The sequence below is a fragment of the Rutidosis leptorrhynchoides genome, chromosome 6, assembly GCF_046630445.1.
Source record: "Rutidosis leptorrhynchoides isolate AG116_Rl617_1_P2 chromosome 6, CSIRO_AGI_Rlap_v1, whole genome shotgun sequence".
Lineage (NCBI taxonomy): Eukaryota > Viridiplantae > Streptophyta > Magnoliopsida > Asterales > Asteraceae > Rutidosis > Rutidosis leptorrhynchoides.
In genome coordinates, this window is record NC_092338.1 from 29,695,020 (window position 1) to 29,720,153 (window position 25,134).

Sequence of the window (25,134 nt, forward strand, 5' to 3'; positions counted from 1 at the left end):
TATTAATATATTTATATTTATATACATAATTGTTTAATGTTATATTTAAAAGTCGATAGTTTGTTATTTGTATGTATTTATATGATAATATTAATAGGTTTGTTATATATAGTTATGTTAAATTTTAATATAATTATAGTATATGTAACAAGTACATTTTATGTACAAAAATATTTATCTGTTAAAAATAATAGTTTTGATATTAATGATTTTCTATAATAGTTCTTCTAATAATAACTTTATTAATACGATAATACTAATAATAAAAATGATACTGATGATAATACATATATTAATAATGATTCTAATAATACTAAAAAAAAATACTTAATGATACTAATACTAATATTAATGATATAATAATATTTTGCGTTATTTTCTTAATAACAGTATTCATAATAATCATATTCAAATTTGACGCCACTACTTGTATGGTGTCAAATGTACGATTTATTCGGATCATAAGAGTTTGAAACATCTCTTTAATCAACGAGATTTGAATTATCGTCAACGTAGGTGGATGGATGTGGTAAAAGATTATGATTGTGAGATACTTTATCATCCGGGTAAGGCTAACGTGGTTGCGGATGCGTTAAGTAGAAAGGGTCAACATCCGGCGATACGAGTAGGATCGTTACGCATGATTATTACTAACGATTTTCTTGTAAAGCTTGGTGATGTTAAAGCGAAGGGGTACTAAATACTATAATATTTTACTAGGAAATACTATTAAATACGATACAATTTTACACAAGTTATTTATTTATTTATAGAGTGGATATACCTAAACCTTGCTACAACACTTATAGGCAGTGTACCTAATCGTAGAGTAGTGTAGTTTTTAGTAAGTCCGGTACGTCCACAGGGAACTAGCCAAGTTTAACGCTATATTTTTAAAAACTATATTTATATATCAATATATATATATAAATATAAGATGAAATGACCCGTCCTAATCCATCCGGATGAAGTCCGTATCGATTATAAACGATTCACAATAGTTGATTACATCACGAGGTATTTGACCTCTATATGATACATGTTACAAACATTGCATTCGTTTTTGAAAAGACAATATTTCATTACATCGAAAGTTGACGGCATGCATACCATTTCATAATATATCTAACTATAATTGACTTAATACTAATCTTGATGAACTCAACGACTCGAATGCAACGTCTTTTGAAATATGTCATGAATGACTCCAAATAATATTCCTAAAATGAGCAAACGCACAGCGAAAGATTTCTTTCGTACCTGAGAATAAACATGCTTTAAAGTGTCAACCAAAAGGTTGGTGAGTTCATTAGTTTATCATAAATAATTATTTCATAATTTTAATAGACCACAAGATTTCATATTTCCATTTCTCATAAACATACGTCCCATGCATAGAGACAAAAATATCATTCATATGGATTGAACACCTGGTAACCGACATTCACAATATGCATATAAGAATATCCCCATCATTCCGGGATCCTCCTTCGGACATGATATAAATTTCGAAGTACTAAAGCATCCGATACTTTGTGTGGGGCTTGTTGGACCCGATAGATCTATCTTTAGGATTCGCGTCAATTAGGGTGTCTGTTCCCTAATTCTTAGATTACCAGACTTAATAAAAAGGGGCATATTCGATTTCGATAACTCAACCATATAATGTAGTTTCGATTACTTGTGTCTATTTCGTAAAACATTTATAAAAATTGCGCATGTATTCGCAGCTCAAAAATATAAAGGGTAAAAAAGGCAAATGAAACTCACCTAATGTATTTTGTAGTAAAAATACATATGACTATATTGAACAATGCAGGGTTCGCCTCAGATTCACGAACCTATATCATTTGTATATATATATATATATATTAAAACATATAATCGTAAATGAATAAATTTATTTATTATATCTTTAATTTATATATTATGTATGTTTAATATGTGTATATATTCATAATTGTTAATGTTTATATTTTTATATTAATATATTCATATTTATATACATAATTGTTTAATGTTATATTTAAAAGTCGATAGTTTGTTATTTGTATGTATTTATATGATAATATTAATAGGTTTGTTATATATAGTTATGTTAAATTTTAATATAATTATAGTATATGTAACAAGTACATTTTATGTACAAAAATATTTATCTGTTAAAAATAATAGTTTTGATATTAATGATTTTCTATAATAGTTCTTCTAATAATAACTTTATTAATACGATAATACTAATAATAAAAATGATACTAATGATAATACATATATTAATAATGATTCTAATAATACTAAAAAAAATACTTAATGATACTAATACTAATATTAATGATATAATAATATTTTGCATTATTTTCGTAATAACAATATTCATAATAATCATATTCATAATAATCACGCTTATATCAATGATAATAATAATACTATTAATACTTAATGATATTACATAATAATAACTAAAATGATAATAATAACAATAATCTTATTAATCACATTAATACTAATTGTAATAATATTCATAATAATACTAGTAACAATGATATTAATAATTATATAATGATGTTAACTCTATTAATACTAATTTGAATTTATAATAGTAATTATAACAATTAACATTAACATAACAATAACAATAATAACAAAGAATAATAATAATAATAATAATAATAATAATAATAATAATAATAATAATAATAATAATAATAATAATAATAATACTAATAATAATAATAATAATAATAATAATAATAAAAAATAATGAGAGTAGAACTACCTTAAAAATGAATTATCAAAAAAAACATGTTGTTGCCCGGAATAGAACCCACGACCTCTCGTTCCCCGACATCTCCCTCAAACCATTACTCCGTATCTTTTTATCTGTTCTAATCTATCTCTTTATAGATATAAACCGTATATTTATCTGTTCCTTTCTCATCTTCTTCCTTTCAAACAGGAATTCGACGAGTGATCATTTATATCGAATACGTTTTAAAATTTAGTTTTATGATTTCCAAAAGATGTAACAACGATTTTGGGACTAATTAACTTAGGCTGTAACGAACAGAAAATAAAAAAAAAATGTTTACAGCCTTTAAATACATGCGATGAACTCTCAATCAAATTTTAAAATTTAGAACGTATTAGATCAAAGTTTCTACATGAAAATGGTTTCAAATCAAACGTATAAACTTTCTGTAACCTTAATTGAATTCAAAACATTGATTTGAACTCGAATTTGATGAAGAACAATAAGTTTGACTTTTTGATTTAAACGTTTGACTCAAAAATTCGAACTCGATATTTGGAATTGGGTTTTGAAACTCTGCAGATAATTTAAGAAAGGGAATCCTAACAAGACTGCAATCCTAGATTTTAAAATTTCATTCGAAGTCAACCTTAAAAAAAAGAACGTGTACAGGGCAGGGAGTTATTCTTCGTCGGTTTCTGATTAAATTTGGATAAATAAAAGCTGTTAAAAGATTTTTGTGATTCATAATTGACAATGTGAGTAACTTTGTCTTCGTTTATAACTGGAATTGATGGGATTAATTAGGAATTGAAATTCGACATTTTAACTCATCAGGTACAGAAAAAATTAAAAAAAAACTAAAAAGGGGATGGAGATTGCTAACAGAATTTGGCTTTTGTTGCTGTAATGGAATCATTTAACAGATAGATACAAAGATTGGATACAGTTAGTCAAGGATGTAAATCAAATTTGGATTCTATGATGAATTAATAATAATAAAACTGATTTATATATAAAAGTTTGTATGTGCGTATATATATCAGCATATGTGTATATTTATATACACTGTATATGTATTTATATATGTATAGCTGTATTTCATATATATACATGTATCTGTAAATATATATGTGTATTAATAATATTATTAATACTAATAATAAGTATATAAATAATAATAATAATGATAATAATAATAATACAATTAGTGATAATAATAATAATAACTATAAAATTTATAACAATAATATTATTATTAGTAATAATATTGATTATCATAATACTAATATTATTAGTGATTGATAATATTAGTAATAATAATATAATAACACTATATATATCAAACTTTATATTTATTTTACATATATATTGAAAGTAGTAATAATATTCTAATAATAGTAATACACATAATAATTAAGATCTAACAAGTTACATGTATCAAATCTGTTATTAAAACAATAATATTTATAATACTATTAATAATATTAAATAATAATCATAAACCAAATGTACTAGATTTCATATAATATCATTAATGATACTGATATTAATATTAATATTTATATTGATAATGAAGATATTAATTTTAATACAACAACTATATTTTAAATTGTATTATATATATTATTAGTTACATAATATAATATGATAGCCTTTAATGAATATTTATTATTTATAAATTATATATATATATTATAGTACACATATAATAATAATTAATCATAGAATTCATAGTTATATATATAGATTCATTTTAAATTTACACTCAATTACTTTGTATTCTATTTTACGTATTTAATTCAAATGCTTAAATTATATTTTATAATTTTAATTTAATATACATATACTTACATTTACATATACATATTTATTTATAAACAATTCTTCGTGAATCGTCGGGAATGGTCAAAGTCAAATGCATTCATGAAAATAGTTCAAACATTATGAGACTCAGTTTAATAGACTTTGCTTATCGTGTCGAAATCATATAAGATTAAGTTTAAATTTGGTCGGAAATTCTCGGGTCATCACAGTACCTACCCGTTAAAGAAATTTCGTCCCGAAATTTGAGTGAGGTGGTCATGGCTAACAATAAAAATGTTTTCATGACGAATATGAGTTGATAAATTGAGTTTTATCATCATTGAGTAATATGGATAAAATGATTCGATTAATCGAAGCGTATGAATGAAGCTATCACAAAAGATCGAGATGAAGAAATGGAGATTTTCCATAACTTTTGACGTTGTCGCGATTGAATTCCGGGATTCAAGGGATTTAAAGAAAATCTTCGAAATCTGAGAGATTTGATTCTTCGGCGAATAAGGAGATTAAGATCTCTATAATTAAATACGGTGATCTGCCTCGATTACTCTATCTGATATATCCATTATAAATTAAACTCCTCCGTTCCATTATTCTCACCATTCCTGTACTTTTTTTCTTAGTTCATACATCCAAAAGATTGTGAAAATGCTTAATCCAGTTCTAATCCTTAATATCTTCTTGATTATCGTATCAATCACTCTTCTTTTTCAACTACCACCAGAGGAATCTATTTTTTTCTATTATTACCTTGGGGTGATACTATTTTTAACTATACCGTGTCTTTATATTGCTATTCGTATTAATATCCACGGTTTGTAATTTCGGTGATGTCATTGGGCTTTATATTTTCTCTTATATTTTGGATCTCTTTGCCTTTTTATTATCCTCTCAACCACTAGTAAAGCGAGCAACGGTCCAGAATTCATATATATGAATTTTGAAATGAACATAGTTAATGTTCTAAGAAAGAAATGGTAATAGCACGATCTTGATTCGTCAATTTACCAGAATATCCGGGAAAGATAGAACTATCAAGAAAATATGTTCTTGATATGTTTATATATCAGATAAAATGTAAGAGTTGTGTAACATGGCACACGATGACGTTATAATCTGTAAATCATCATGTCCCATTTAGAAACTCAGCATGACTTACTGTAATATAATCACGTTGATCAAGTGTCATTATATTATACTAACTCATGCATCAGTTCCCAACATTACTTCAATAACATTCATATTTTAAGCTCGAAAGTTTACAGAATATAGAAACTAACAGTTTCTATATGATGTAACACTGATAGCATGAAGAGATTAATGATTTCAGATAAGAATAATTATAAAAATATCTTCAGAAATATGGAGGATATTTGTAATGATAGATACGATGATATCTTGGAATTTCTAATATCGAAGGATGATGAAGAAGATTTATCCATAAGGGTTTAGATTCTGAAGCATGGTGTTGGCTAAAGATTTCATCAGATATAGAATCATCAGGATTTTATGTACAAGTTTAGTCCTTTTGATTTGTTCAGAGTCTCCTACTGTTTTTCATTATCAAATTTTTTATCGAGCGTTCCCAATACTCCATTCTTTATCATCAAACTTTTGACCGTTTAGACCATCTACAATTTTTCTGTTTCCTCTGCATTTAATGCTACGATATCTGAATCATCGGTTATCATTCCGAAGTGGTTTCAAGAGAATTGTGTTTTTAGATGATTAAACGCTGATGGTAACATGGTGGCATATGAAAGGTTCCCCGGTAACAATAAAAGAGCACGCATATATATCAAGGTTATAATAAGGTTGTTTCGAACGAAAAGTCGAAGTTGACTTGCTGGAGCTGTGACAAAACTGGCTATCTCGATCAGGGGTTGCAAAGTTATTTTCAATAATAATGACACTAAAGGAATTAGCACAGCTATGTGTTAAACGTTTACTCAGGTTCCGAGTAGTTTCAGGTGCACAACTATATGCATCAATCTTTTCTTCTGTAGATGAAGTGTGATTGGTTCATCCGCTCGATTGAGGTGTTTTCAAGAATTATGAAAGGTTTGAATGCAGATTGTAATCGTCAAGATACAAATGAGGTTTAAGATGAGATCAAGTGGCAAACTTGAAGAGATGTTTAGTTTCATATGTTATAATCAATATTTTAATTCATTTTAATTGTCCAATGTTATTAGTCAACAGTAGATAGTCCACAGTTGCTAACTCAATAATTCATATATAGTTTATAATATTCGAATTAATTAATACGTGTCGTGACCCGTATACGTTTCAGACTCGATCACAACTCAAACTATATATATTAGTGTAGAATCAACCTCAACCCTATATAGAGAACTCGATCATTACTGCATATAGAGTGTCTATGGTTATTCCAAATAATATATATAGATGCGTCGATATGATATGTCAAAACCTTGTATACGTGTCCCGATATTTAAAGTGCGTAAAAATAAATAACAGAAATTAAATGACGATAAATAAAGTGCGTAAAGTAAATAACAGAAATTAAATGATGATAAATAAAATTGCGAGAATGTAAATTGCGATAATTAAATTACGATAAATAAAATGTAATCAGTTAACTAGGAACGATTAGTTAGGAACAGTTAGCGTGGATTCTTAACAAAATTCCTCATAGTTAATTTGTTTGTTTCTAACAAATTTTTATTTTGTCAAATGTTTTCTTCTTTATGCCACTTGTTGAATTCTGAGAAGTCAAAATCTAAATATGAAATTGAATGAAAATGGTTATTTTGTGATGAACAGATTCGTATATCGGTGAATATAAGTAGGATAGTAAATGACTGTTGTATCAGATTCGAAGAATGTACAGTGTAACTTATTAAAGTGAAATCTAAATATTCCTCGGGTATTACCTACCCGTTAAAATATTTTCACAATTAACACTTTGTACGAAAGAATTTTAAATTACAATCTTTATGAAAAAAAATATATACATATATATTTTCTTCAGATGTAATCATGGATTTAATGAGTCAATGTGATATTAAACTCATCAGATATACGGCTAGAACTAGAGTACATAATCTCTAAAACTTTAGAGATTACATAATTGCCATGAAGGACGAAGATAGTTTATGTAGAACGATGATTATGCTTGAGGTATAGTTTGTGAGGTTGAGACGTGTAATGATGTTGTTGTTATTGGTACTGGTTTATGCTGCTGGTGCTGCTGATGGTGGTACTGTTGCTGTCGGTGCTACAAGTGTTGTTGGTGCTGAAGTTGGAGATGATGTTGGTGTAGTAAGTATAGCTTGTAGGTCACGCACCATTCTTGTCAGGGTTTCTATCCTACCCTCTATCATTTCTATCCATCCACTCATCTGATTCGATAGATCTTGATTATCAATTCGAAGTTCCCTAACTTCTTCTAATATTCCCCTTCGATTGGTATTCGAAAGTAGAGGTTGAATATTTTCTAAGATTGCAGTAATGCGACCTTCGAGGTGGAAAACTTTAGCAAGAAGGGTGAATACAGTGTTGCGCATAGGTTCACTGGTGAGTACATCGTTTTCTCCGATGTTAGGAGGTAAGTTTGGTTCGCGGTAGGACTCGCCTTCTTCATTTCTCCATCGAATGAGTAAGTCCCGGACCCACCCCCATCTCCTCCAGAAAGAAAAATAACTAAATGGTTGAGGCACTTCTGGTTCATTGACTTCGGAGTCTGCTTCAATATACATCTCGAAATTGCTTCCGGAACTAATGGAATCCAAGCTTGGTGTAGGATCCATCTCTCACGATCAGTTAAAGGGTTTTGATTTGAAATGATTTTCGAATATCGAATGATATTCTAATTATATATAGAATATCTATACATACTTCCAAAAGATCCCGTGAATTACGGAGAAAATTAAGAAAACGTGTCAGATAAAGTCTACAGTGACAAATACGCTAAGATATGGATTAGTAGATATGCTAAGATATGAATTTTGTCTATACACTATTCATGCAATCATTGCAGTAAGATGTGTCTAGACTAAGAATGATAAGCAGGTAATTTCCTAAGGATGATAAACTGATGATTTCTGACAAAAATGATAAGCAAAATTTTTGACATGCAGACATGGTCGAAGTCCAGACTCACTAATGCATCCTAACGACTTATCAGTTATACACACTAATGCAGACCTGGTTCGCTAAGACCACCGCTCTGATACCAACTGAAATGACCCGTCCTAATCCATCCGGTCTTAGTCCGTATCGATTATAAACGATTCACAATAGTTGATTACATCGTGAGGTATTTGACCTCTATATGATACATTTTACAAACATTGCATTCATTTTTGAAAAGACAATATTTCATTACATCAAAAGTTGACGGCATGCATACCATTTCATAATATATCTAACTATAATTGACTTAATATTAATCTTGATGAACTCAACGACTCGAATGCAACGTCTTTTGAAATATGTCATGAATGACTCCAAATAATATCCCTAAAATGAGCAAATGCACAGCAGAAGATTCTTTTGTACCTGAGAATAAACATGCTTTAAAGTGTCAACCAAAAGGTTGATGAGTTCATTAGTTTATCATAAATAATTATTTCATAATTTTAATAGACCACAAGATTTCATATTTCCATTTCTCATAAACATACGTCCCATGCATAGAGACAAAAATATCATTCATATTGATTGAACACCTGGTAACCGACATTCACAATATGCATATAAGAATATCTCCATCATTCCGGGATCCTCCTTCGGACATGATATAAATTTCGAAGTACTAAAGCATCCGATACTTTGGATGGAGCTTGTTGGACCTGATAGATCTATCATTAGGATTCGCGTCAATTAGGGTGTCTGTTCCCTAATTCTTAGATTACCAGACTTAATAAAAAGGGGCATATTCGATTTCCATAATTCAACCATATAATATAGTTTCGATTACTTGTGTCTATTTCGTAAAACATTTATAAAAATTGTGCATGTATTCTCAGCCCAAAAATATATAGGGTAAAAAAGGCAAATGAAACTCACCTAATGTATTTTGTAGTAAAAATACATATGACTATATTGAACAATGCAGGGTTGGTCTCAGATTCACGAACCTATATCATTTGTATATATATATATATATATATATATATATATATATATATATATATATATATATATATATATATATTAAAACATATAATCGTAAATGAATAAATTTATTTATCATATCTTTAATTTATATATTATGTATGTTTAATCTGTGTATATATTCATAATTGTTAATGTTTATATAGTTATATTAATATATTCATATTATATACATAATTGTTTAATGTTATATTTAAAAGTCGATAGTTTGTTATTTGTATGTATTTATATGATAATATTAATAGGTTTGTTATATATAGTTATGTTAAATTTTAATATAATTATAGTATATGTAACAAGTACATTTTATGTACAAAAATATTTATCTGTTAAAAATAATAGTTTTGATATTAATGATTTTCTATAATAGTTCTTCTAATAATAACTTTATTAATACGATAATACTAATAATAAAAATGATACTAATGATAATACATATATTAATAATGATTCTAATAATACTAAAAAAAAAATACTTAATGATACTAATACTAATATTAATGATATAATAATATTTTGAGTTATTTTCGTAATAACAATATTCATAATAATCACGCTTATATCAATGATAATAATAATACTATTAATACTTAATGATATTACATAATAATAACTAAAATGATAATAATAACAATAATCTTATTAATCACATTAATACTAATTGTAATAATATTCATAATAATACTAGTAACAATGATATTAATAATTATATAATGATGTTAACTCTATTAATACTAATTTGAATTTATAATAGTAATTATAACAATTAACATTAACATAACAATAATAATAATAACAAAGAATAATAATAATAATAAATAATGAGAGTAGAACTACCTTAAAAATGAATTATCAAAAAAAACATGCTGTTGCCCGGAATAGAACCCACGACCTCTCGTTCCCCGACATCTCCCTCAAACCATTACTCCGTATCTTTTTATCTGTTCTAATCTATCTCTTTATAGATATAAACCGTATATTTATCTGTTCCTTTCTCATCTTCTTCCTTTCAAATAGGAATTCGACCAGTGATCATTTATATTGAATACGTTTTAAAATTTAGTTTTATGATTTCCAAAAGATGTAACAACGATTTTGGGACTAATTAACTTAGGCTGTAACGAACAGAAAATAAAAAAAAAATGTTTACAGCCTTTAAATACCTGCGATGAACTCTCAATCAAATTTTAAAATTTAGAACGTATTAGATCAAAGTTTCTACATGAAAATGGTTTCAAATCAAACGTATAAACTTTCTGTAACCTTAATTGAATTCAAAACATTGATTTGAACTCAAATTTGATGAAGAACAATAAGTTTGACTTTTTGATTTAAACGTTTGACTCAAAAATTCGAACTCGATATTTGGAATTGGGTTTTGAAACTCTGCAGATAATTTAAGAAAGGGATTCCTAACAAGACTGCAATCCTAGATTTTAAAATTTCATTCGAAGTCAAGCTTAAAAAAAAAAGAACGTGTACAGGGCAGCGAGTTGTTCTTCGTCGGTTTCTGATTAAATTTGGATAAATAAAAGCTGTTAAAAGATTTTTGTGATTCATAATTGACAATGTGAGTAACTTTATCTTCGTTTACAACTAGAATTGATGGGATTAATTAGGAATTGAAATTCGACATTTTAACTCATCAGGTACAGAAAAAATAAAAAATAAAACTAAAAAGGGGATGGAGATTGCTAACAGAATTTGGCTTTTGTTGCTGTAATGGAATCATTTGACAGATAGATACAAAGATTGGATACAGTTAGTCAAAGATGTAAATCAAATTTGGATTCTATGATGAATTAATAATAATAAAACTGATTTATATATAAAAGTTTATATGTGCGTATATATATCAGCATATGTGTATATTTATATACACTGTATATGTATTTATATATGTATAGCTGTATTTCATATATATACATGTATCTGTAAATATATATGTGTATTAATAATATTATTAATACTAATAATAAGTATATAAATAATAATAATAATGATAATAATAATACAATTAGTGATGATAATAATAATAACTATAAAATTTATAACAATAATATTATTATTAGTAATAATATTGATTATCATAATACTAATATTATTAGTGATTGATAATATTAGTAATAATAATATAATAACAATTTATATATCAAACTTTATATTTATTTTACATATATATTGAAAGTAGTAATAATATTCTAATAATAGTAATACAAATAATAATTAAGATCTAACAAGTTACATGTATCAAATCTGTTATTAAAACAATAATATTTATAATACTATTAATAATATTAAATAATAATCATAAACCAAATGTACTAGATTTCATATAATATCATTAATGATACTGATATTAATATTAATATTTATATTGATAATGAAGATATTAATTTTAATACAATAACTCTATTTTAAATTGTATTATATATATTATTAGTTACATAATATAATATGATAGCCTTTAATGAATATTTATTATTTATAAATTATATATATATATATATTATAGTACACATATAATAATAATTAATCATAGAATTCATAGTTATAAATATAGATTCATTTTAAATTTACACTCAATTACTTTGTATTCTATTTTACGTATTTAATTCAAATGCTTAAATTATATTTTATAATTTTAATTTAATATACATATACTTACATTTACATATACATATTTATTTACAAACAATTGTTCGTGAATCGTCGGGAATGGTCAAAGTCAAATGCATTCATGAAAATAGTTCAAACATTATGAGACTCAGTTTAATAGACTTTGCTTATCGTGTCGAAATCATATAAGATTAAGTTTAAATTTGGTCAGAAATTCCCGGGTCATCACATAAGAAGTATTATTATTATTATAAAAGGGGGTTTTTACCGTTTAATGACCGGTTTATCGATTTAAAAACTTTAGTCGCAGTTAAAACCTAATGTAAAATATTAAATATATAAAAGACTTAATTTAAAGCGTAAAGTAAATGACCATAATTAAAGTGCAATAAATAAAAGTGCGATAATTAAAATGACAATAAATTAAAGTGCGATAATTAAAATGACAATAAATTAAAGTGCGATAATTAAAAGTGTAATTAAATATGAAATAAAGGAATTATGCTTATTTAAACTTCCGTAATCATGATGTTCGACGTGTTGTTTTTAGTTTAGTACCATGGGTTAATTGTCCTTTGTCCTGGATTATTTGATATGTCCACACGGTTTTGTCCATAATAGTCCATCAGTCATAAATATAAAGTGCGAGAGTCTTCGTCAAATTACCCTTATACCCGAAGTCAAATATTCCAACTAATTGGGGATTCGAATTGTAACAAGGTCTTAATACTTTGTTTAATGAATACACCAGGTTATCGACTGCGTGTAATCCAAGGTTTTATTACTTTGTTAACAATTACACCAATTACCCTTGAATGTAATCCACCCCTGTTTCAACTAGTCCATTAACTATTAATCCAGTTCCGTGTCCGGTAAAATGAACAATTATTGGTATTTATAGATATCCCGCCCACCGTACCCGATTAAGCGTATGTGGTTATTTATAGATACGTCAAATTTAACCTTTATATTAAATTAACGAGGTATCGTTAAGTTAATATAAAACCCATTAACAGCCCATAGTCTAATTTCCACAAGTGTCGTTCTTTTATCCAAACCCCAATTATGGTCCAAAGTCCAATTACCCAATTTTAATATTTAGCCCAACATCACGATTACTTCGGCATTAAATAAGAATAATAATAACTTAACTACGAGACATTAATTTAAAAAGGTTGAACATAACTTACAATGATTAATAATAGCGTAGCGTTACACGGACAGAATTTCGACTTACAAACTTAAAACATTCGCTAACATACCCTTATTATTAAAATTAAATTAAAATTAAAATTATAAATTATAAATATAAATATATATATTGAGAGATAGAGTAAGGAAAAGAAAAAGATGTGTTTTCGTTGTGCAGAATTCGTTGCCTTTTATAGGCCCATATTTTACTGTGCAGCTCCGCGAGTGCGGAGTTTTTACCCTTTACAGCTCCGCGAGTGCGGAGCTTCGGATTCCAGCTCACCAAATTTTGGATCCTAGCTTTGTCGACATATTTATTATATATATAATATATAAATAATTTATATAATTATTTATATATCATATTTTATTCTTGTGCATAGTTGACTTGTAATTTTAGGTCCGTTGCGTCGCGCATTTACGCCCGGTTTATGTCCCGGTTCCGGATTTTCGAACGTCTTTTCGTACGCGTAGATATCTTGTACTTTGCGTTTCGCGGCTTGTACTCTTGTAATTTTTAGACGTTTCTCATCAATAATTTGAACCTCTTTGATTGTACTTTGTACTTTTTAGCTTTTTGGTCGTTTGCGTCTTCAATTCGTCGAATCTGCTTTTTGTCTTCACCTTTTATTATTTAAACGAATATCACTTGTAAATAGGACAATTGCAACTAAAAGCTCGTCTTTATTGAGGGATAATGCTATAAAATATATGTTCATTTTTAGCATTATCACTTGGTGAGATTCAAATTGAAGCTTTTGTTAACAACAAACATGAAGAACGAATTGTGGGGCAAACGGAGTCTATTACTTTAGGCCCGCACGGCTTGTTATCTTTTCAAGGAAGAGTGTAGGTGCCTAAGATGGTTGGTTACCGACAAGTGCTCCTTGATGAAGCACATAAGTCAAAGTATTCCATTCATCCGGGTGCAACGAAAATGTACCTTGATTTAAAGAAGGAGTATTTGTAGCGACCCGACCAAATCGTCATTGACGGCGCCGTCTACTTAGGTCCCGTTACGTGGTCATAAGTCTTTAAAACAACGTTTGACCAAAAGATATGTCGCATTCATTTCAAATGTAAAGGTTGTTCAAGTTTTACAAGAATAGTTCCACCACAAGTTACGATACCAAGTTTTAAGTACAAATGAAACTTATGCGACACAATTTAAAAGTATCCAACAGACGCTCCATGTATGCATGTATACTCGACATCCAATGCAAGTATCAAAATAATGAGCGGAAGCATGTATCATGTATCGTTCAAGGACCTGAGAAAAACATAGAAATCTGTCAACGAAAACGTTGGTGAAATCATAGGTTTAAGTAAGTAAGTACAAGTGAACCACAAGATTTGCATCAATGAAATAATAGTAATACATTCCAAAAGTTTGTTTCACGAGCACCCAATTATCAATGCTTAACATTTCCTTCCATTGAACCCCATCACTTAGTGCTAGAACATACACTGTTTCTCGAAAATATATTTCATTCGTAAACGGTAGCGAACCGTTTGAATGAGGGTTTGTCAAACCCATATGGATCCATACAACATAAGTTCTCGCTTACACCCGGCAAGTGTAACTAATGATAATCGAATTGAGGATTTTGTTCTAAACTCGTATGTAGAATGTTTGTTTTCCTGTACTTGTGTTCACTTAGTAAAGAAATGTTTATGTTTTCTCATCCCAAATGTAAGTTCAAAAAGAGTAAAAGTGGGACTATGATCTCACCTTGAGTGCACGAGTAGTAAAGTACTTCAACAAGTAAACGTGTGCAAAGAACAATGCTAGTCTTGACCTAAACAATAGGTTTGTATCAATAACGGTAAACACGATAGGTCAAAGATGTTCAATTAGTCCTATGGCTCGTTAAGACTCGATCCTAATAGCATGTGAATCAAATTGTCATGTTTCATGCAAGGTACAAGTATAAAAACATGTTAGAATGATTGCACAATTATTTGGTTAAGTTTGATTAAAAGTCAACTTGGTCGGGTCAAAGTCAACAGAAAAGTCAACGGGGTCGGGTTGGATATCCGACAATTTTTCTAAGTTATATAATCATATATGAGCATGTTGGCCAAGTTTCATGTTAATCGGAGGTCCGTAGCATAGCAAACATTTTCATGTCAAATGACCAAAACAAACAGCCAGTTTTAGCCAAATGGGACGGCGTCCCAAATGGCTAGACGGCGTCCCGGTTTTAAGGTTGGGACGGCGTCCCGAGAAGCTAGACGGCGTCCCGGTTCAAAAGGTGGGACGGCGTCCCAAGTATCTGGACGGCGTCCTGATCTTTTCCCAGGCCCTGTTTGCTGTATTCCTCAAATGGACGAACCAAAACACAAACAATCACATTTTATGATCCGCAAACAATTAGAACATGTATTTTATATCATCGGAAAGCTCTTTCGACAAGGAACGCAACTAAGCACTTTTCATCAAGCAAAAACATCATATAATATAACCGAAATCCCGTCAAGTGATCAATAAAGGTTTATTTTCAAGTTTCAAGTTTATCAATTGAAATTTAAGTTTCGGGAATCCAATTTATACATATGATATGCCGTTTTGAAGGTAATGAAACATGTAACACAACTAAACACTTATCAATAACATTAACAAGCATTCAACGCATCAAAAGTTCGTTTTAAGAGTTGTCAACCCTAACCAAAAGTTCACAAAATCAATAATCGCGTTTATGAAGTTTCTTAAATCAATCTATACATCAAAATGAAGCTAATGATACTAGGAACACAATTAGAACATGAACTTTTAACATCTAACAACATATGATCATCCAAAATTCAAGAACAACACACCAAAATTCAAGTTCATGCTAGTTACACTAAAACAGCGAGATCGAGCATACAAATTATATACACGACATCACAATGAGCCATAGACACTAACTAACACCATTTCAAGTCAAAAACACGAATTTAGAGAAATCTAGAGTTTTAGAAATGTTACCCAAACGAGATGAAGTTGGTACCAAAATGAAGAGGATGAAGAGAGGATCACGAATATGTAATTTATTTTGTTGTAAGCCTCCTAGATCGAATTTAGATGATGATTGAATGAATATGGTTTGGGTGTGTGTGTTCTTGCTAGAGAGAAAGAGAGAGAGAGATGAAGATGAAATGAATGGGTGAAAGGGGTTTGACCCTTTGACCTAGTCAAGGGTTTGATCCCTTGTCAAGTTTAGTCCCTCAACTTTCGTTCGGGTACGGGAATTACCTAAACGAGATAATTTAAAACGCGTATCAACGGAAGATGTTATAAACATATAACGGACTTTATATTAGTATAACGGAAAAGAAAACGGAAAAAGGTGGGATGTTACATTACCTACTCCTTAAAAGAAATTTCGTCCCGAAATTTAAGTAGGCGTAGTAGTCGTTGTTTCTTCCTCGAGATCTTGCGTTTCTGAATTCACAAAAAGATGAGGATACTTCCTTTGCATTTGATCTTGTCTTTCCCAAGTAAACTCGGGTCCTCTTTTGGCATCCCAACGAACCTTGACAATCGGGATTCGGCTTTGTTTCAATGTCTTGACGGAGGTGTCCACAATTTCAACCGGTTCCTCCAAAAAATGAAGTTTGTCATCCATAGTAAGTTCTTCGAGAGGGATGACGATATCGGGTTCGGCAAGACACTTTTTCAAGTTAGATACATGGAAGGTAGGATGAACGGAATTCAATTGAGGCGGAAGATCTAAACGATAAGCAACGGTTCCAATACGCTCCAAGATTTCGAAAGGACCAATATACCGCGGATTTAGCTTCCCGCGTTTCCCAAAACGGATTACACCCTTCCAAGGTGCGACTTTTAACATTACTCGGTCACCGACTTGAAATTCAAGATCGTTGCGTCGTTTGTCGGTATAGCTCTTTTGACGACTTCGGGCCGTCCTAAGCCTATCTCGGATTTGAACGATTTTCTCGGTGGTTTCGTGAATGAGTTCGGGTCCGGTGATTTGCACGTCGCCTACCTCGGCCCAACAAAGAGGTGAACGACATTTGCGGCCATATAGCGCTTCAAAAGGTGCGGCTTTAATACTCGCGTGATAACTATTGTTGTAAGAGAACTCGGCGAGAGGTAAGTGCTTGTCCCAAGCTTTTCCGAAATCAACCACGCAAGCTCGTAACATGTCCTCTAAGGTTTGAATTGTACGTTCGCTTTGTCCATCGGTTTGAGGATGATATGCGGTGCTCATGTCTAAACGCGTTCCCAACGCTTCTTGCAATGTACGCCAAAATCTAGAAACGAAACGGCCATCTCGGTCGGAGATAATCGATAAAGGTATACCGTGTCGGGCTACGATCTCCTTAATGTAAAGTTGTGCAAGTTTCTCCATTTTATCCGTTTCTTTCATGGCAAGGAAGTGTGCGGATTTGGTGAGACGGTCAACAATAACCCAAATGGTATCATAACCGCCCGTCGTTTTTGGTAGCTTGGTGATAAAATCCATCGTTATCCTTTCCCACTTCCATTGCGGGATCTCGGGTTGTTGAAGTAGTCCGGACGGTCTTTGGTGTTCGGCTTTGACTTTGGAACATGTCAAACACTTGGAAACATAAGTAGCTACGTCCCTTTTGATGTTCGGCCACCAATATAGTTGTTTAAGGTCGTGGTACATCTTATTGGCACCGGGGTGAATCGAGTATCGTGACTTATGGGCTTCATCTAAAATAAGGCTTCGTAGGTCCCCATAACTAGGCACCCAAATCCTTCCGGCGAAATATCGGAGTCCGGTTTCTTTAACTTCGAATCGAGAGGTGAGGACGTTCAAGTGTTCGAGAGAGATGTTTTCATCCTTGAGAGCCTCATCTTGGGCTACCCGAATTTGGCTATTAAGGTTGGTGTGAATGGTGATGTTTAAAGCTCGGACACGGAGAGGCACCGCTCTTTCTTTTCGACTTAAGGCATCGGCTACTACATTTGCCTTCCCGGGATGGTAACGAAGCTCGCAATCGTAATCGTTTAAGGTTTCAATCCACCTTCGTTGTCTCATGTTTAGTTGCTTTTGATCGAAAATGTGTTGAAGGCTTTTGTGATCGGTGAAGATAGTACTCTTGGTTCCATAAAGATAGTGTCTCCACATTTTAAGTGCAAAGACAACGGCTCCGAGTTCGAGATCATGTGTCGTATAGTTTCGTTCATGAATTTTGAGTTGTCGAGAAGCATAAGCAATGACTTTCGTTCGTTGCATCAATACACACCCAAAACCATGTTTTGAGGCATCGCAATATACAACAAAGTCATCATTGCCTTCGGGAAGTGACAAGATAGGAGCGGTGGTTAGCTTCGTTTTCAAGATTTGGAATGCGGATTCATGTTCGGTCGCCCAAATGAATTTCTTTCCCTTGTGAGTCAATGCGGTTAGAGGACGTGCAACCAAAGAGAAATTTTCGATGAATCTACGATAGTACCCGGCGAGACCCAAAAATTGACGAATGTGAGTAGGAGTAGTAGGAGTCTCCCATTTGCTAATGGCTTCGATTTTTGTTGGATCGACTTTAATACCTTGGTCACTTACAACATGACCAAGAAATTGAACTTCCTTTAACCAAAATTCACACTTGGAGAATTTGGCATAGAGTTGTTCTTGTCTTAAAAGTTCAAGCACAAGTCGGAGATGCTGTTCGTGCTCTTCTTCATTTTTAGAATAGATCAATATGTCATCGATGAACACAATAACGAATTTATCGAGATACGGTTTGCACACGCGGTTCATAAGATCCATGAACACCGCCGGTGCGTTAGTGAGACCAAATGGCATGACAAGGAATTCATAACTACCATAACGAGTTCGGAAAGCGGTTTTGGAGACATCTTCCCCCTTAACCCTCAATTGATGATAACCCGAGCGGAGATCGATTTTCGAATATACACAAGACCCTTGTAGTTGATCAAAGAGGTCATCGATGCGAGGAAGAGGATATCGGTTCTTAACCGTCAATTTATTTAGTTCACGATAATCAATGCACATTCGTAGGGATCCGTCTTTCTTTTTAACAAACAAAATCGGAGCGCCCCAAGATGAATGGCTAGGTTGGATAAAACCTCGATCAAGTAGTTCTTGGATTTGACTTTGCAATTCTTGCATTTCAGATGGAGCGAGTCTATATGGTGCACGTGCTACGGGTGCGGCTCCCGGAATAAGATCGATTTGGAATTCAACCGGTCGATGAGGCGGAAGACCCGGCAATTCGTCGAGAAATACATCGGAATAGTCACTAACAATTGGCACATCATCGATGTGCTTCTCATCGGACTCGACTTTCTTAACGTGGGCAAGGATCGCAAAACAACCCTTACGGAGTAGTTTTCTAACTTTAAGGCACGAAACGAGGTTGAGTCTGGTGCAACTCTTATCGCCATAAACAATCAAAGGTTCACCATTCTCGATAGGAATTCGGATTGCGTTAAGATCACAAAGAATGTGAGATTTCGTTTTGACTAACCAATTCATACCGATTATTACATCAAAGCTTCCTAGTTCCATGGGTATCAAGTCAATTTCAAATTCCCTACCCAAAATGTTTAACGTACACCCCCGGTAATATGTGTCGGCACTTAATAGTTTTCCGTTAGCCACTTCAATGGTATAAGTGGTATCTAATGGAAGAGGTGGAGTGCTAAAAGAATGAGTCAAAGTCTTGGATACAAAGCATTTATCGGCACCCGAATCGAATAAGCAAGAGACATAAGAATTGTTGAGAAGAAACGTACCCGTGACTAGTTCAGTGTCATCCCGGGCTTCCTCGGTGTTTATGTTGAAAGCTCGGCCGCGCGTATTGGGGTTATCTTTCCTCTTCGGGCATGCATTTCTATAATGGCCCGTTTGGCCACATTCATAACAAGTGCCCGTCTTTGGTGCATTGGGCCATTTTCGAGCGACGGGAGTGGTACTTTTACAATCGTTGGACTTATGACCAATTCCTTGGCACCGGTGGCAAATTAACTTACTACATTCGCCAAAATGATGTTTGTTGCATTTGTTGCAAAGAGGTAGGTTCCCGGCATAACCTTTCTTGCCGTCGGAGGTGTAAGGCTTCTTAGCAAAGTTGTTGTTGCTTGATTGGGAGGGTTCCCACTTTCTTTTGTTGCCGCCCGATTTATCCTCGGCCTTAGGTGCCGGAACTACGATTTCGTCAACCGTTTCAATTAGTTGGCGAGCCATGTTCATAGCGGCTTGATGAGTAGTGGGTTTGGATGACATCACCCCTTGTTTGATGCTTTTTGGAAGACCGAGCATGTAGAGCTCAATCCTTTGAGATTCGGGGTTAACAAGATTAGGGCACATCAAGGATAGTTCGGCGAAGCGTTGATTATAAGCTTTAAGATCGTTTCCGACCGCTTTCAAAGCTCTTAGTTCTTCCTCAAGCTTTCGGGTTTCTTCGCGCGGAAAATACTCAACAATCATCTTTTCCTTTAGATCGGCCCAAGAGAGGGCATGAGCTTCATCGGTACCCACCGATTGAACATAGGTGTTCCACCATGTTAGAGCAATTCCGGAGAAAGTGTGAGTGGAGTATTTGACCTTGTCTTGGTCCCGACAACCGCTTATGCTAAAGACGGCTTCCGTTTGCTCAAACCATCGGGTGAGCACGACCGGTCCCCCTGTTCCATCAAAAGTGTGAGGTTCGCACCCCATGAAAGCTTTATAGGAGCATCCCTCGCTAGAGTTACCGGCTCCTTGGTTGTTGTTGTTGTTGTTGTTGTTGTGGTTGTTATTATTATTGTTGTTGGATGAGTGACCGGCCATGGCCGCATCTACGGCGGTGGCTATCATCCGTTCGAGAGCTTGTTCGGGAGTTTCATTGCGGCGTACACGACGAGGAGCCATTGTTCCTTCAAGACACAAGAATATCATTGATTAGTATTCTCAATAATACTAACCGTGATATAGAATAAAGATAAAGAGAAGTTTTTTTTTTTTTTTTTTTTTTTTTTTTCTCGACTCGCCTTAAATTCTTTATGCCATAATGTCGGAACGTTCATATGAGTCACCGTAATATAATCCCGGAAATTATATTACCCTGATTCATATGTGCATTCGACATCATTTCATATAGTCAAGGTGGCGCGTCAATCAAATTAAACAACGTGAGATTAAGATGAACTAAGAGTAGATATGAGTAGAAGCGTTCGAGTATAAATGCACAAGTAGTCAAGTAATTCCTACTTCAAGTCTATATGCCGGTTGTAGTCTAGACTCACCAATGTACCCTATGACTCGGGGTCGACACCAATGAACTCTAAATCCCTACAACCAACGCTCTGATACCATCTGTAGCGACCCGACCAAATCGTCATTGACGGCGCCGTCTACTTAGGTCCCGTTACGTGGTCATAAGTCTTTAAAACAACGTTTGACCAAAAGATATGTCGCATTCATTTCAAATGTAAAGGTTGTTCAAGTTTTACAAGAATAGTTCCACCACAAGTTACGATACCAAGTTTTAAGTACAAATGAAACTTATGCGACACAATTTAAAAGTATCCAACAGACGCTCCATGTATGCATGTATACTCGACATCCAATGCAAGTATCAAAATAATGAGCGGAAGCATGTATCATGTATCGTTCAAGGACCTGAGAAAAACATAGAAATCTGTCAACGAAAACGTTGGTGAAATCATAGGTTTAAGTAAGTAAGTACAAGTGAACCACAAGATTTGCATCAATGAAATAATAGTAATACATTCCAAAAGTTTGTTTCACGAGCACCCAATTATCAATGCTTAACATTTCCTTCCATTGAACCCCATCACTTAGTGCTAGAACATACACTGTTTCTCGAAAATATATTTCATTCGTAAACGGTAGCGAACCGTTTGAATGAGGGTTTGTCAAACCCATATGGATCCATACAACATAAGTTCTCGCTTACACCCGGCAAGTGTAACTAATGATAATCGAATTGAGGATTTTGTTCTAAACTCGTATGTAGAATGTTTGTTTTCCTGTACTTGTGTTCACTTAGTAAAGAAATGTTTATGTTTTCTCATCCCAAATGTAAGTTCAAAAAGAGTAAAAGTGGGACTATGATCTCACCTTGAGTGCACGAGTAGTAAAGTACTTCAACAAGTAAACGTGTGCAAAGAACAATGCTAGTCTTGACCTAAACAATAGGTTTGTATCAATAACGGTAAACACGATAGGTCAAAGATGTTCAATTAGTCCTATGGCTCGTTAAGACTCGATCCTAATAGCATGTGAATCAAATTGTCATGTTTCATGCAAGGTACAAGTATAAAAACATGTTAGAACGATTGCACAATTATTTGGTTAAGTTTGATTAAAAGTCAACTTGGTCGGGTCAAAGTCAACAGAAAAGTCAACGGGGTCGGGTTGGATATCCGACAATTTTTCTAAGTTATATAATCATATATGAGCATGTTGGCCAAGTTTCATGTTAATCGGAGGTCCGTAGCATAGCAAACATTTTCATGTCAAATGACCAAAACAAACAGCCAGTTTTAGCCAAATGGGACGGCGTCCCAAATGGCTAGTGTCATAACCCGTCCTTAACCATAAGAACGCGTTAGATAACGTATGATTTCATTGCGAGGTATTGACCTCTATATGAGACATTTTTGAAAGAAAACTGCATATATTATACATTACAAACCATAACCATTATTTTTGTTACAAGCTTAAGACAATAAAAAGAAGATTAACGTTTAGCGATAATCTTCGACTTACAAACTTTACAAATGATGACAACAACACGGTTTCTAGCATATTTTACAATACAACATCTCGGATATGCAGTTTTATTTTTGACACAAACATGCGTACGCAAGATCCTGGTTAGATCCAACATGATGCAGCGGAAGCTTTAGAAATCACCTGAGAATAGACATGTTTTAAAAGGTCAACATAAAGTTGGTGAGATATAGGTTTAATGCCGGCAGCAATATATATATAGACCACAAGATTTCGTATATAAACAGTTTAATAAAAGTATTCTAAGTGGTTGAGCACTTGGTAACCATACTTAACATTTTCACGTCGCATATTCCCTTTAATATGAAATCTTACTACACCGTACCAAGTGTAGTCACAAAACGAAGTACTGTGCAACCGTTGAATACTGGTCGTCCAGTCCGGTTGGGGTTGTCAGGCCCGATAGATCTATCAACAGGATTCGCGTTTACAATACCGCTGTAAATAACAGTTACCAAGCTACAGGGAAGTATGCCAGTGGTACAACTCAACGTAGAATATATTTTTCAGTTACTTGTGTCCATAACGTAAAACATAAAATACATGTATTCTCATCCCGAAATACTTAGAGTTTAAAAGTGGGACTATATACTCACTCTTGTCTTGATGATATATATAATTTGACTCGGTCTTCCGGTTGATATCACGAACCTATCCATATATAATATATCAATATGTTTTCATTTTAAAACAAACGTTATATATATATATACTTGTTATACTTTTAATATTTTGAATATTTCCTTAGTCCGTAGTTAGCATTTCGATGTTAGTAATTCAATTTTAATGGTTCATTTTTAGATGTTTAATATACCCGCAATAAACAAAACCCCCAACGAAATAAATAAAACCCCATCGTATATGTATTGGTTGAGATTAATCTTGACCCACGGTACCGGTGTTGTCAAATGACGTATTGCGTACATAAAGTACCGGTGTTGTCAAATGACGTGTTGCGTACAAACATGGGATCTTATGATTAATCTTCTCGTGTTGCTTACGGGTGATCCTGAACCATATGAAATTGAATTATGAGTACATATATATAAAATATCATGTTATCTTATAAAGATGTGATTTTATGTAAATTTTTCCAATGAATCCCGAAGTCAATTAAGTCTTGGATAACCAATTTTGTTTCGGTCATAGTTTCTTCGTTACAAGTCCGTTTTCGTTGATTCAAATTGCCATCTTCTTGGATCGAGTTCTTCTATAAGACTATGAACTGTAAATACCTTGGTTTGTATTCAAAATCATACGGCATAGATGAAAGTTTAGTGAAACATATGAAGTTAAACATTTTTGTTACCACAAAATCATTTAATGACCATTTTTCCAAAAATACTTATACTTTGAAAAACCAAGTTTTACCTTGTTAAATTAACATATAAATAAGTTATGTTACATGTCTTGAAGTATTTTAAAAGTTAAGTTAGAAGGATCTATTTAGTTTGCAAACAAGTTTGAAAACATTCAAACTATGTTCTTGTTGTTAAACTTTTGTACCACAAAATAAGATAGCTATATATATATGAATTGAATAAGGTTATGAACATAGATTCTACCTCAAGTTCCTTGGATAAAGTTGCTGTAAAAGAGAAGTAAGAAGCTAGAATCAAAAGGGTGATGGAAGTGGATGAAAGATTGGAAGTAAGTTGGTGTTCTTGGAAGGTTTTCTTGAAGTGTTTTTGTATGGTTTTCTTATGGTGTTTTAGTATGGTTTTTGAAGCTAGATCTTTATGGAACTTTACTGGATTGTTATGGAGTTTAGAGAGTAAGAAAGAGTGTGTGTTTTTAGCTAGAGAATGGATGTTTAAATGAAGCAAAATGATGATCCTTGTGACCTCCTTAAAAGCGTGGGAATGG